This window comes from Furipterus horrens, unplaced genomic scaffold, assembly GCF_987537825.1.
Source record: "Furipterus horrens unplaced genomic scaffold, mFurHor1.1.pri manual_scaffold_9, whole genome shotgun sequence".
Taxonomy (NCBI): domain Eukaryota; kingdom Metazoa; phylum Chordata; class Mammalia; order Chiroptera; family Furipteridae; genus Furipterus; species Furipterus horrens.
In genome coordinates, this window is record NW_028327179.1 from 20421284 (window position 1) to 20437654 (window position 16371).

Genomic DNA, 16371 nt, shown 5'->3' on the forward strand with positions numbered 1-16371 from the left:
CTGGATTTTTCCAGACCTCATATTCTTGTTGCTCTAAAGACAGAGGCTTAGGAGCAATGTGTTAGGATTTTGTTCAGCAGTACTTTTATTTGGAATTTACTCCTCTTTAGAATTTTTCCGTGTTAGAATGAGTGAAGCCATTAGAATCAGAGAAAACCAAGCTTCAAGGTTCACTGCTATGGATAAAATGTTTCTAATGCATTGCTTAGATTATATGTCAAATCTGGAACATTATTTTGTTTGCACCTTCAGTAATGATAATTTTGTTATAGAGATATTAATATTTGTTTAAACTCAGGTACATTATATTTTAAGGTTGGTACCATTCTCTTGGTACTGGTTAGTGAAGGGTAAAATGCAAAGGAAACATTGGGCTGCAACCCACCTTCAAATAGTCACATAGTGTATCAGTTCTTCATGATCTTATGTGGAAATCATTGTATGAGTAGCATAATTGCATGATAATCAAGCCAACTAACAACAAAGGAGAAGAAAAGTAGGCTAAAACATAATTAATATTGGAACAGGGTTTGTTGAGAATTTCTACAAAGTTGTGAGCAGAAGGATCTGGGAAAAGGATCACTTAAATTATGTTTGCTATGATCTTGAATTTTAAAAATTGTTTTTCTTTCTTAATTTGTATTATTAGTTTGGTTGATTTGGGCCTGAAGGCTGACCTTATATTTATAGACTCTCTATTTGATTTTTTATCTCTTCTATTTCTTTTTAAAATCAATTTTACTATTTTTAAAGAATTTCTTAAAAGCTTAACCATGTCATATATGGATATTATTACATGCTTGCTAAGGAATGACTTTATTTTTGTTCCTTAAGTAATATAAGGATCAAAATAATGAGTTATAAAGAGCTTGTTTGTGTAGACATTGTGCTAAACAAATTTCTTCATTTACATTAATAAATACAGCATTTTAAATAAATAATCTCAACATTTTTTCTAAACATAAAAAAATAAGAGGTAATATCAACAAGTTGGCAGATAGAAGATCCCCTGCTCCTATCCTCTCTTAGCAACAATAATTAGGCAGCCATCTGCAGGCAAAAGTGCCTTTGTGGGAGCTTTGGGATCCAGGTAGAATGCTGTGAAGCCCCAGTGGTACCCAAGATGAAGGAGGGCCATTTTGAGAAGGCAAAGTCATGCCTACAGGGCTGACTCATCAACAATAGTCCTGAGTACAGACCCAGAAATAGTGCTGGCTTAGCTACAGTCCCATCGGCCTTGGTCCAGCCACTAGCACCACCTGCAGGGGACCTGGCAAGAGTCATACACACTTGTTTGCCTTGGGTACAGGCTTCCTGACATTGGTGCTCGGTGTGGTCCTATGACCTGCCTCCACAGTACTCTTAGCTTAGGTCTAGAAGCAGTTGTACCCACCAGGTACCAGGCAGAAGACACACTAATCTGTGGCCCCAAGTTAGACCCACTAACCTTAGTCTCCTAGCAGATCCTGAAATGGCCCTGTAACTCAGCCCTAGCCCCTCTCAGCTGTGGCCTGCTAGCAGTCCTGCTTGCCCAGAGGACTGGTGGGGAAACACCAGTTAGTGCCCCTGGAGGCAGGCTTGCTGACCTCAGGCCAACTGCAAATTGTGTAACCCTGCTCCAACCATGCTCAGCCATGATCTGAGAGTGGGCCTGCCTGTTCTGTTAACTGGAAGGAGACATGTTCATCCATTACTGTAGAGGCAGGGCTGCTGACCTTGATCCAGTTTCAGATCCTGAAGCAACCCTTTGGTACTGGCATAAAAACATGTAGACCAATAGCAACAAGAAAAACAAAGTACCTAGGAATAAACTTAACCAAGGAGGTATAAGACCTGTACTCAGAAAACTACATAACACTGAAAAAAAGAAATTAAGGAAGATACAAATAAATAGAAGCATATACCATGTTCATGGATGGGAAAAATCAACATCATTAAAATGTCCATACTACCCAAAGCAATTTATAGTTTCAATGCAATCCCTATTAAAATACCATTGACATATTTCACAGACCTAGAACAAATACTTCAAAAACTTATATGGAACCAAAAAAGAGCCCGAATAGCCAAAGCAATCTTGAGACGGAAGAACACAGTAGGAAGAATAAAACAAAAAACAAACAAACAACAACAATAAAAAACAAACAAACATGTAGACCAATGGAACAGAAAAGGGAGCTCAGAAATAAATTCATGCATATACAACTACAAAGGTTCTTTGACATGGGCACCAAAACACACGGTGGGGAAAGGAGAGTCTCTTTAATAAACGGTGTTTGGAAAACTCAATATCCACATGCAAAAGAATGAAATTGAACCCTTATTTTAGACTACACACACACACACACACACACACACACACACACCCAAAGTGTATTAAAAATGAAAACGTTAAGTTTTGAAACTATAAAAATCCTAAAAGAAAATATAAGGGAAAACCTTTTGACATTGGTCTTGGCAATGATTGTTTTGATATTACACCAAAAAGCATAGGCAACAAATGTAAAAATAAACAAGAGGGACCACATCAAACTAAAATACTTCTTTACAGAATAGGAAACATCAAAATGAAAAGGCAACCTATGGAATGGGAGAAAGTATTTTCATTCACATAAGGGGTTAATATACAAAACATAAAAGGAACACATCCAACTCAATAATTAAAAAAAGCCCAAAAAGCAAGTAACATGAATAAAAAATATACAATGGTAAAGGACTGGAATTGCTTTTTTTTTTGCAAAAAGACATACAAATGGCCAATACGTACATAAAAAGATGCTCAGTATCACTACTCATTAAGGAATTCCATACCAACACTACAATGAGATATTACCTCAAAACTGTTAGGGTGGCTATTATTAAAAAATATATATAGCAGAGAGAAAGAAGGAACGCCTGCCATTTGCGACAACATGGATGGAACTAGAGAGAATTATGCTTAGTGAAATAAGCCAGGTAAAGAAAGAAAAATAACATGATATCACCTAATACAGGAAACTAAAGAATAACATAAACAAATGAACTAAATAGGACAAGGAGCAGAAAAACAGTCAACAGGGGGGAGGGAGAGGGAGAGAAGGGGGATAAGTAAGGGAAGGGTTTAGTCAAAGAAAGTGTATAAATGACTCATGGACATGGACAAAGGGGAGGGATATGATTGTGGGGGAAGGGGTGGGCTGGGTGGGGGAGAGAAATGGGGGAAAAATGGGACAACTGTAATTGAAAAATCAAAAAATTAAATTAAAAATATATATATAAAGAAGTAAGTGTTGATGAGATTGTGGAGAAAAGGAAACTCCTTTACATTGTTGATAGAAATGTAAATGATACAGCTATTATGGAACACAATATGGAGGTTCCTCAAAAAATAAAAAATAAAGTTACCATATGAATTACCAACAATTTCACTTTGGAGTAAATATCTAAAAGAAATGAAATCAATAGCTTGTAGAAATATCTGCCCTCTCATATTCATTGCAGCATTATTCACAGTAGCCAAGATATGGCAACAACTTATGTTTCCATTGAGAGACGAACGGATAAAGAAAATGTGGTACATATATAATGGAATATTATCTGGTCATAAAACAGAAGGAAATCTGCCATTTGTAACAACTTGGATGAACCTGGAGGACATTATGCAAATTAACTAAGGAAGATACAGAAATATACTGTATGATCTCACTTATATTGATATATAGTATCTAAAAAGTTGAACATATAGAACCAGAGAGTAGAGAGGTGGTTACCAAGGGCTGGGAGATGTGGAAGGTGAAGGCAATTGGTGAAAGGGTAAAAAATTCAGTTATCAAATGAATAAGTTTAGGGGACCTAATATTCAACATGATAATTAGTTAAAAATACTGTATTGTCTACTTAAATTTTGTTGAGAGAGCAGATCTGTGTTCTTCACACATACACACACACAAGTAACTATGTGGGGTGATGAATGTGTAACATACTCGATTGTGGTGATCATTTCACAGTGTATAGGTATAATAAATCATCACATTGTACACCTTAAAAATATACATTTTAATTTTTTCATTATACCACAAAAGAGCTGAGAAAACTGAAACATCAAAAACCATTTGTAAGAGCTAAACAAAAATAAACTAACAAACTACTGCCAATATGTGAAGTTTTGTACATATTCTTTTATTAGAGACAACAGTACAGTTTGTTATTAACTCACATATGAAATACATACACATGCAAACAAACAGCAAGCCAATATTTTCTAGCTTCTCTTGAGTTTTGTTGCAACCTGAAATTTGTACTATTATTGCCCTGCCCATTGTCTCAAATCCCTTTAACTGGTCTGTGTACCCATGCCTAGCTTCGACATACCTTGATGCTAATGGCTGATCCCTTGACCTTCAGATGTTTGCTTTGGGTCCTGGTGCTTCAAGATGTGGAAGTGCTCAAGACTTCTACACCTCTTTTTAATCTCACCAAACCCAAAGGCACATCAGGTCACTAATGACTGAAATTACACCCATGCTTTACTTCCTTATCTTGTTTCCCTCATCCCTTACTGATTTCTCCCGGGATTACTTCCTATACAGTCCTTGACACAGGGTCTGCATTTCAGAGAAACCAACCTAAAAACAGTTATTGAGTTCTGATGAATGATACTATCAAAGGAAATGTATCACTTCTGATCTGAGATATTTAAGAGCTAGTGTGCCTCTCCAATCCTTTTTATTCTTTGGCAGCATTTTGGGGGGCCATGTTTTGAAACCATCCTGTGTAAGTCACCCTTTGGTGGAGCTTTGCTCTAAAGAACTCCTTACCCTCTTTATACTTTTATGACTGATGAATAAATCTTTATTATGTGAAGTCACTGATATATCAAGGGGTTTTCTTTGAATACTAAAACATAGCCTAGCAATGCTAATAAAAGCTGTTATATTGAATTTTTGTATTAATATTTTAATCCCTTCAATAGCTTTAAAGAAGTGTACTTGTGACTTGTATGTCTTTAGATACTCTTTAATGCCTAGGCATAATAAAAGCCCTGTGTATATTGAACAGTGGCTGAATAATTGAGTAGTTGAATGCTTAAATGAATCCATGAAAAAAAGAAATTGCGGCAAATATATTAGCAGAAATATTCTCCAGTCTTGGTAGACTGACTTATTCCCAATGTCAGGAATAATAGTTTATGTAACTAACAGAGTATGTTACCATGTAAAAAAATAGTCTCATAAACTCTCATGGTTCCAGAATATTACCAATATACCCAGATTCTTAGAAATACACCTCTTAGAGAAGCTGACCAGATCTGTATTTTGGACACTATCCTATTTTCTTGGCCTCTGATCTAGGGGAAGTGTTGGCACATGGCTGCACTTCCTGCTCTTCCCCTTTGCTTCCTGAATGGAGAAACCCTAGGCACTGTTTTCCTTTGTTCAGGTGGTTAATGGTATTTCAGGGTGGTACTCACAGGGCAGAACAATTTTATAGCTAGTTGCTTCAGTCTGGCCTGTTCTGCCAGTCCTTGTTCCTCTTCAGGTCAGTGAACCCAAACTCTGGAGATGTTAGTTTCCCACCTGAACTGCTCACCCAGACTGGGAGCTTGAATTTAGCATTTGCTCTCCCTGTCAATTTCATTTTTTCCATTTGCTTTTACCCTTTTCCGATTCTCATCAAGTTGAACCCAGCATGGTTTTTCCTTAGTTAACTGTGGTGTTGTTCTAGGCATTAATATCATTGTCAGCACAGTTGTATGAACAAGTTTTATTGGTTATTTTGGGCTTCCTCTGCCAGTAGGAAGACTAAGTCTATAATAGCAATCAAATGCCTTGGAGAATCATTCATTCCATATTTTGTCACTTGCCAATTCCACTGAAGAGGATCTTGACTCCTTATTTAAAATAGTTACTATTTCTGAATTTAAAAATTAGTAGAATGTGAATAAAAACTATAGAAAAGAAAATAAATTTCACTCATAATCTCATCACTCAGATATAAACACAGTTAAAATTTTGAAATATTTTTCAGTCTTTTTTATTCCTTAGCATTTATGGATAGTTATATATACATAAACATATATGCATGCATACCTAAACATTATTTTTCCAAATTGAGATTGCAAATCATAAGCAATTTTTAATTTAACATTATATTTCAAAATTTTTCTGTCTTTAATTATTGTTACATGATGTAACTTCTAGTGGCTAAAGCAATTACTTATATAAACAAATCAATTTATGTACAAACCATTCACTTTTTGATGACCATATGGAATGTTTTTTACTTTTTGCTATTAGGAATAGTTCCAGATTAACTGTCCTTATATATCATTTTGTGCAAGTATAATGCTTTACTTATGATCATTTTCTAGAATTGAATTATTTGGGCAAAAATGTATAAAAACTTTTATATCTCTTGCTTTAGTACTCCAGATTCCTTTCTTACAAGATTTTGGCAATGTGTTTTATAGTTTTATTAGCCTTAATAGCTATTGTTTTCAATGTTCATTAAAAAGATTAAAACTAGAAGCCATATGGATATAACTTACATTTCTCTGATTAAGATATTCTTTATATACTTGAATCTCATATTCAGTACCTCCCTTAGATTATTGATATGTTCTTTTTTCCTTTGCTTTTCAATTTTCTTTTCCTCCAGGTTATTTTATTTCCTGGTTTCTTCTCTCACATTAGAGGCTTTCCTAAAATGCCTGGTAATCCTGAGTTCTTTACTGTTTTTAGAATGAAGGGCCCCAAAACTGAATATAACATCTTTGCGTGGGATAGGAACTAATGATCTTGAGATTCACAGTAAGATTATTTGACTCAGCTAATTGTTGGGGTTCCCTTAATGTCAGTCTCCTTAGACCTCTTTGACCTCTTTTTTTTCTTTTCTTTTCGTTTTGGTGATCAGATTTACCACTGACAAACTCTCTAAACTCATGCCCAGAAGATAAGTCTTGTCAGCAGCATCCTGGTACAAAGGCACCAGGAATTGAGGTGGTGGTGGTGGTGGTGGGTTCGTCATGTAGTTTGCAGATGTTTCACACTCTCCCTGAGGTTTTTTGTTGTTGTTGTAATTGCACAGCTGCCTTCAAGTTCTCCTGGTGTCCCTCAGTCCAGCAATCTTCTTTTTCTTGTTTCTAACAGAGTGAGGGAGGGGCACTTACTCAGGGTAGAGAGTGAGAGAGGAGATCTAGGCAGACAATGGCTCTCCTTTTCTCAGCCATCCCCCCCCCCCCACTTTCAGAGGTACCTGCGGACATCAATCTCTGAATCTCTCCAAGATTCTTCAGTCATATCAGACCCATATAAGTATGATCTATGTTCTTGAGGATCCTTTGGTCCTAATGGATTTTACTTATTCATGTTCTTGAGGATCCTTTGGTCCTAATGGATTTTACTTATTCATTTAAACACTATGTGATGCTTTTGCTGTTTCCAAACAATGCATATAGTAAGTATAAAAAATAAAATCAAAGTTATTTTTCTGTAATGGGTAGTCCAATACTCTTCTCTGCCTTGTGGTGGAAGCTTCCTGTACATATAATAACTTCAGAGTATTCTCTACCTCAAGAAAAAGTTGAGCGATTTGGCTGTTGGAAATAAGTAATTTGTAGGTAATGGGCATAAGGTTTAAATATAACAACTTCTCTCTTTTTTTTTTCTATTTTCTTTAATAATAGAAAATCAGGCCCTCCCAAGTAAGTATCACATGGAAAATTTCCTTCAGCGACATGCTCGTCCTCAGGGATCTGCCTGTGTGACTGTGCTCATGCCCATCAGAGGAAACAGCCCTGATAAGTTGGAATAACAAACAGTTCTTGGCACAGCTGAAACTGCCAGTAGCGTGATGTTGCTTTTCCTCCTTTTTTGCTTCATTTGGGAGGGTTGACAGGTACTGTTTGCATGAGGAATAAAACCTAAAAGTCTTCTATGGAAGGTCCTATCTTATCTATACTGTTTCTGTGTTTAATCAAGTATCCCAAGTCTTCGCTATTTTTGCAAAATTCATTGACTTCTGCCCTCATGCACCAGGACTAGCATGACAAATGAGTGCTGACTTTGACCATGGACTTTCACTGCAGCTGTCAGCCCTTCCCGCTCTCTGCCAATATCAATGTGACCATGCCTACGTCAAGACTTGACTTCTATTATTTTCTGTTTTTCAACTACAATCAGTATACATTTGTCTCTAAGTCTACATTTTCCAATGCCTTCTAAGTGTTTTCATTTTTGATCATCCTTGGGGTTTCATGTTGAGTATTATATAATTCTACCAATCAACATGTAAGATATAGATTTAGGAATTAATTTGCATGTCTTTCCTTTTTTTGCAATTCATCTGTATTTGTCTTTTTATTCACTTTAGGGGACAAGCTTTATCTGGTTTCATTACGTTGCTTTTTACATTTATCTTAACACATTTAGGTACATTAATAAAATATATTCAGCAATAAACCCCAAAAGACTGTTAAAAATGATTAAATAAACTTTGTCAGCCATTTTGCATCTGTCTAGTCATTATACTTTCAGCCTGGATGCCTTTTTAAGTAAATGCCTGCATCACAGCTGACCAATTGTCAGGTCTAGGAGAAAATGAGTAAAGGAGAGCCTGTTTCATGTCATTCGTTTTTATGGGGGATTGTTTATGTGACTTCTGTTTGGTGGTCCCTTTTTACAATATTGTAAACCCAGGATTACAATATTAAGACTAAACTGATCATTAAAATCTTTCAGACAAAGACACAACTCACATCATTAAGCTTCTACAGTATATAAGTTCTCCAATTCTCTCTTTGCTTCTAACAGAATAAAAATAAGAATATTATTACTCTCTTTTACTATTGGGAAAATAGACCCAATAGGGCTAAGTAAATTGTCTAAAGCCATTTAACGATTAAGAGTCAAATATTCTGACTCAAGTTTCAGTGTTCTCTCACTGTACTATTGGTTCCCAGATTATTTAGATTTTAATACATTTAGGTGCTCGAAATCCACTTAAATCTCCAAGTTACACTTTTCATATTGGTGGGAGAAGGAGGAACTATTAGGATAAAAATAAAATGCTACAGTCTAAGCAAAATTTGTTCCAGTCAATTTAAAAACAGAATTTATTAAAAAGCAGTAGGAGTAATTAAAAAATATATTCAGCATAAGAGTAACACAAGTATACTCTGCCTTCTAAAACATGACCTAATTTCCAACAATATATATGAGTACCACACTGCAGCATCTTTGTAACACTGTTAAATATTGTCTGGGAGCTAAATTTTGTAGTAGGAAAAAAATGCACAGTGAATACCCGAGTGCACCCAGGGTGCATTAAGTTTGTTTATAAATATTACATTTAGTAAAGAACAATAACTCACTTAAAAAATGACCCTCAATTATACATAAATAGATATCTGTGTGGAGTTGACCATCATATGGTCATAAAAACAGAAAAAAAACAAACCTTGAATTTTGGATAATTTTTACCCATTTGGTCAACTCTTTCTGCCCATTAGGATATCATACCACATACCGTGAAAACTAACTTCAGTGTGGTTTTTAATATAATTTTGTAAATATGTTCTTTAGGAGAAAAATATTTAGCCAACGTATGCCTCTGTTTCAACCAGAATAACTTGGCTTTATGGCAATTTATATATTGTTATTTAGTGAAAGATTTAAATAAATAAATACATTTAAAACAATTATAAAAAGAGCATAGAATATCATACTTACACATTTTGATGCCATGACACACGCAGAAAGTCATTATCTTTAATCAGCACATTGATGTTATCTGGGAGTGACTTGGAGGGGGTGGGTCTATGTGAGGCTTACCGAGAAACATTATATTTTCTACATTTTACCAGTAATAAGAAACATGAAAGTACAAAGTTCAAATAACGTTTGTAATTTTTTAAAATATTTTATTTATTTATTTTTAGAGATAGAGGAAGGGAAGGAGAAAGGGAAAGTGAGAAAATGTGTGGTTGCCTCTTGTGCGCACAAGTGGGAACCCAACCTGCAACCCAGGCATGTGCCCTGACTGGGTATCGAACAAGCAACCCTTTGGTTCACAGGCCAGCTCTAAATCCACTGTGCCACACCAGCTGGGGGTGTCTTAAAAGTTTTAATGAGTAACTTAAACTTGCTAAATTAACATACTTATGTATCAATTTTAATGTATAAATGGCTACATGATATCATTTTAACTGATAAAAATTTTAAGTGGCTCTAAAATTGATTAAGTTTTGCTGTATTCTGCAACAATATCTGTGACCCATTCATCACCCACTATTAGCTATTGCACATTGGCTATAAAATGGCTCATTATTCCATGTTCTCTGGCTTCAAACTCTTAGAACATTCTCTGTCCTCTAATATTTTGCAATTTAATAAAGACAGTATGAAAATGTAGACCATAGAGAGTCTTAAAGTAAGTTTACAGATCTCTTATAATCTTCAATTTAGTTCTTCAATTCTTTGTATCATTTTTCCCCTTATTTACACCAGATTTTTCTCCATTCTGGCTTTTAAAATATACTTACAGCCCTGGCTGGTGTGATTCAGTGGACTGGGTTCCTGCCTGCAAACTAAAGGGTCGCCGGTTTGACCACATGCTTGGGTTGCGGGCCAGGCCCCCAGTTGGGGGCACATGAGAGGCAACCACACATTGATGTTTCTCTCCCTCTTCCTCTCTCTCTTCCCTTCTCTCTAAAAATAAATAAAATAAAATAAAAATACTTACAAACCATTATTGAGCATTTAGTATGGGCTAAAAAGTCATCTCAGTGCTTTGTGCATAAACTCACTCCCACAAACCTATGTAAGATAGGTGGTACTATTATTCCACTTACAATGCACAGTGTGTCCAAGGCTGAAGGGCCAGACAGTGTGGCTCAGCATTTACTCTCTTAAGCACAGGCTCAGGCTGCTGCTCTCCTGCTTGAAGCCTTCCAATAGGTGGGAAACTAGCTCACTGCAGGGATACCCATTCTTTTTTTCTGACACCTCTTCTATTTCCCCCAATTTTTCTTCACGTTGAGCTGATACCTGATTCCTAACAATTACCAAAGTTTGGCTTTCCCTATTAGGCAATGGAGACTCATAGTAGGCCTCACTGAAGATTCCTTCAGGGCCGCCCTTGAGATATTTGGAGACAACTTTTCAGACTGCAGTTTCTCTTATTCAGTTTTAGTACACCCCCTTGTTATTGCTTCTGGAGCGTCTTTGAGTGCCCTCACCTTTTTAATGGTCCTGCAGGCATGGGTAGTCCTCTTAAGGTATGAGACCATGACTTTAACCTAAAGTTTCTGGTATCCTTGGACTATCCTAGAGCAAGAACATATATGAGTACCTCCATTCAGACACTTAAACTCCTATTGATGGAAAACCATACTAGAGTTTCTGGCAGTCTCATTACAATGCTGACACCAATTTTATGTGGGTAGGAAGGAAGGACCAGAATACTTGTGATCTTGTGACATACAGGGATGATGTTTATTTTTATTGCTCCACAGTAAGGAAATATTATGGACTGCAAAGTTCCTCATTCTGAGTTCTGTCCTTTAACCATGCTCCCTACAAATGAACCTGCCCTTTCAAGTACTCCCTTGCAAACAGCAGTGACATATGGCATCAACTGTGTGAGAGAGAGAAATAGTGTGGCCTCAGTGGGAAGCAATCAGCCAAAACAAATTGGGGAAGAGATGAGAGATGGTGAGACTGAAAGCTCTTGTTTGAACGTGGGGTTGAATGAGACCTGCCTGGGACAAAACCAGCACATGAGACAAATTAAGGAAATAAAATATTTGGAAATGTGCTCTTGGAATAATAGAAGACTTCGAGGTCTGGCTTTTAACCACGGCCTGAAATTGGTGGTTCTTTGGCCTAAATGAAACATTCAGTCATTACAAATTGAACAAATATGGTTAAGTCATGTTCAGAAGGAGAGATTGACTCATTCTTAAACTCCTAATTCCCCGAAAACAGTATGCAATTTTCTAACAATGTGATTTTAATGATATTGGCTTGGGATTTTGTTTTTCAACTTTCAAACCATTCTTGACAATTAAACTGAGGATATCCATAAACAATCTATAAAGAAAATAACCATGTTGGGTCAGAAAATCTAGAATTGTATCCCTGTACTGCTCTTAGGTATTTAATATCTCCCTGCTTTAATATATTCCTTTGTAAATATTGATTAATTTTTTTCACAAAATTAAATGTAATGTTTCACAGGAAAACCATTTTTAAAGTGTAACCTACTATTCTAGTGTCAACTATTATTAATATTTATGATATTATTTATATTCCTTAGAGATTCTTCCTAGGTATAGAGTTCTTTAAAACTGTAAACAAATGTTATATTGGGAGTCTCCTAAAAATTCTCTTCTCCTTCTATTAGAGATTGATAACCAACAAACCAACTCTTTCTTCTTTTCTCCCATAGCAATAGAATTGTAGTTGGAACAGTTCCCAGACCTCCTTCCAGTTAGATGTGGCCAGATGTCAGTTTATGTGAGTGAAAGTGACTTGTGCCACTTCCAGGACAATTTCTTAAGGCCAGGCAGCACTTCCTGAGTTTTTATTTCTACTGCTTACTAATTCTAAATTGGACATGATGATAATGTATGAGGAGGATCCCTTAGACGATGGTGGAGCAAAATACATATAAATGAAACCTGGGTCTCTGTATCACCTTGTGAACCAAAGTTGTCTGATACCATAGAAACCCCAGCATGCACTATTTTAGGTAGAGAAATAAACTAGTTTTTAGCTATTAAGTTTATTCAATCTTAACTAATAAAAAATAAAATCCTATCCATGATGCTTTGAGATAGTTTCAGGTTTTCTCTACAACCACAGAAAGCAAGTAGGGGAAAGGTAGGAAATGTCCGACAAATAAAAACTCTCAAATTGGCAGCATGGAATGAAATGTGTTGATAAACTACTAATAGTTAAGTGATCAAGAAGTTTTTTTTTATGTTGAGATAATTTTATACTTATAACATAATTGCAAACATAGTATAGAGAGTTCCATTTACCTTTCACCCAGCTGCCTTTTATGTCAACATTTTATGTGACTGCAAAACATATATCAACAACTAAGAAATTAGCCTTGGTACGATAGTATGAACTAAAGTACAGGCCTTATTCAGGTTTTACCAGTTCATTCATTAAAGTTCTTTTTCTGTTCCAGATCTAATCCAGATTCCACTTTGCATTTGTCATGCCTCTGTAGACTCCTCCAAACTATGACATTCCTCAGTTTTGTCTTGTCTTTTATACTTTGACACATTCGAAGAATACTGGTCAGTTATTTTGTAGGTCTCTCAACTTGTGTTTGTCTGATGTTTTCTCATGGTTAGATTAGACTGGGGCTTTTAATTAATGAGAAGAGTATCACAGAAGTGGTGTGTCTTTCTCAGTACATCGTGTCAGGGGGTACATGAAGTTGATATATATGACCTTAATCTCTTGGCTATGATGGTATCTGCTAAGATTTTCCACTCTAAAATGTTATTTTTTTTTTCTGCTGTAATTACTAAATACCATGGAGGAATATTATGCAAATATGATGTTGCAGCTTAAACTTTTCCCACTCATTTTAGCATCCATCTCTGGATCTGCCTTTGGCAATTTTTTACTATGATGTTCTAATGGTGGTTTTCTATTTTCTCTTCATATTTTAAATTGTTTTAATGAAAATTCGTCTGTTAAAAAGTCATCAATTTTCTCCAACCTATTTATGTATTATTTATTTATAGTAGTATATACTTATTTGTTTTTATTTTGGAGTTTTAATTTCAAATACCACAGTAACTTATTTTGTTGTCCAAGCTGTTCAAAATTTGCCCATTGCAGGATCCTTCCAGTTGGCTTCTGTGTTATTTCAATATGTCAACATCTTTGGTTGTCTTTTCTTTTCCCACTCCCTTATTTCTGTCACTACATAATGCTCCAGGGTCATCTTATATATTTCTGCCTCAACACTGGAGAGAAGCAATCATTTCTCCCAGGATCCCTGGTTCCTTTTTTTGTAGTGGCAGTTAGAAACCGGTATGGGAGCATGAGGTGTGCTAACTTGTTTATAGGTGTCAGTGGATAAAAAATACACGTATGTATACAAACTCAGGCATGCTGCACACATATCTATAGCTACTTTTCACACTATTTACTAGTATTCATACACACACACACATATATATGTGTATGTATATGTATATGTGTGTGCATATATATATATATAATGAGCCAATATTGATGCCATCCATACCAATAGAGCACCGCAGGATTCATTCTAACTTTGCAACCCTTCCCTTATTATAACTTTCTCGTTGTTAGCTTGAGACCTGCTCTTATTATCTGTAATCCATTCACTTATTTGTTCAAACCAGTATACAAATAGAATAACTTTAGAAGTCTAATCCATACCCCTAGAGCGATTTCTAGAACAAACTAGCACACACTGTTTCAGCTTCTTTTGTCCCCACCCCCTTTAATGTAATTGATTAAGTGATTTATATAGAATACCATTTCTCCTTTTCCTTCCAATCCCTATACACTGGCTGATATATTTGTTTTTTAATTTACACTTAGTAAACCTTACTGTTTTATTATGTGTGATTCTGTGAGTCTTGACAAATGCAGTCATTTGTTCACCACAACAATTCCATATAGAACAGTTCTATTATTCAATACTCCCCCCACACTTGACTTTTATAATATCCTTGTCTCTCATTCTCCAACTCCTGGCAACAACTGACTTGTTTTTTACAGTATAGATTTTACCTTTTCATTAACATATAAATGAAATCATACTTAACTGGTCTTTTGGGTCTGGCTTCTTTCACTAAGCAGAATATATTTAAGATTCATCTGTGATGTCTGAATTATTAGCTTGCTCCTGTTTATTGCTAATACTTCATTGCAGGTATGTACTGCAGTTCACCAGTAGGACATACGTGCAGATTGTTTTCAGTTCTTACTGAATATGAACAAAGCTGATATAAATGCTTATGTTTTTTGTGAATATAAATTTATATTTATTATAGATAGATATCTAGAAGTGATACTATTGGGTTATACCATAGGTATATGTCAAATTTTATAAGAAACTGACAAACTCCCAGTTTGCAAATGGCTGAGGCATTCTTTAATCCTACCAGCTAAGCATAAGGGTTTCAGCTGCTCTTAGCATGATCATTATTATTCAGCATTACTAAGTTATTTTGATTTTAGATATTCTAAAACTATGTAATGATGTCTCAGAGTAGTTTAATTTACATTTATCAATGATTAATAAGCTCAAACATTTTTTAATATGTTTATTTTCTCTTCTTACATTTTATTCTGTGAAATATTTGTTCAAATTCCTTGCCTGTCTTAAAATTTTTGGTGGAGACTCATTTATCTGTTTTGGATATAATAGCTTTATCACAGGTACACTTTGCACAAATTTTTTCCCCCACTTTGTTGTTTCATTCTTTTAACTGGATATCTTTGCAGAGAGAAATTTTAATTTTAATAAAGTTCAATTTATCAATTTTTTTCTTTTATACAACGTGCTTTTGTGTCTGATTCATCAAACCTGGGTTACAGTCCTCTTTTTCTGACCCAAGTGCACACATATTTTCTCCTATGCTTTATTCTAGAAGTATTATAGACGTCATTTTTAGATTTAAGTCCTTAATCCATTTTCAGATGATTTGATATCAGGTGTGAGGTTTAGGTCAGGTTTCATTACTCTGCATATAGGCAAAAGAATTTAATTTAAAGTTATCTTTGAATTCCAGCATTGAAAGATAATACCAGCTATTAAGATGCTATCAGTTGCAAGTGAAAAATTACCCCTCTCTACCTTCTGACTTTTAACCACAGCACCCCCCCCCCAAAAAAAAAAAGAAAGAAAGAAATCATGCTTAAGGAAAAGGGGTATTTGTTGGCTTATGTGGTTGTAAATTACAGATATTTGTGGCTTTGGTATCGCTGGATACATGACTCATAATGTCATAGATCAGTCTCTGTTTCTCAATTTTTTTTTTTAAAATCCTCTCTAGAGGAAATGTTTATTGATTTTAGAGAGGAAGAGAAAGAGACAGACAGATATAGACAGATAGACAGACACTGATGTGAGAAAGAAATACACCCTGACCTGGAATCAATCCCTCAGCCTTTTGGTGTACAGGACAACGGTGACGCTCCAACCGACGGAGCCACCGGCCAGGGCTCAGTTTTCAATTCTTTATTCTCCTTTCCCCAAGAAGGAATCCTGTTTACCTTTTGTTTTCCACAATATTAATGGCACCTTGAAAAAAGTTACTCTCTTCTTCCTAGTTCCAAGTAAAGTTCTGGGATTGAGTCTTATTAAGTCTGAGTTTGGTGACATACCATC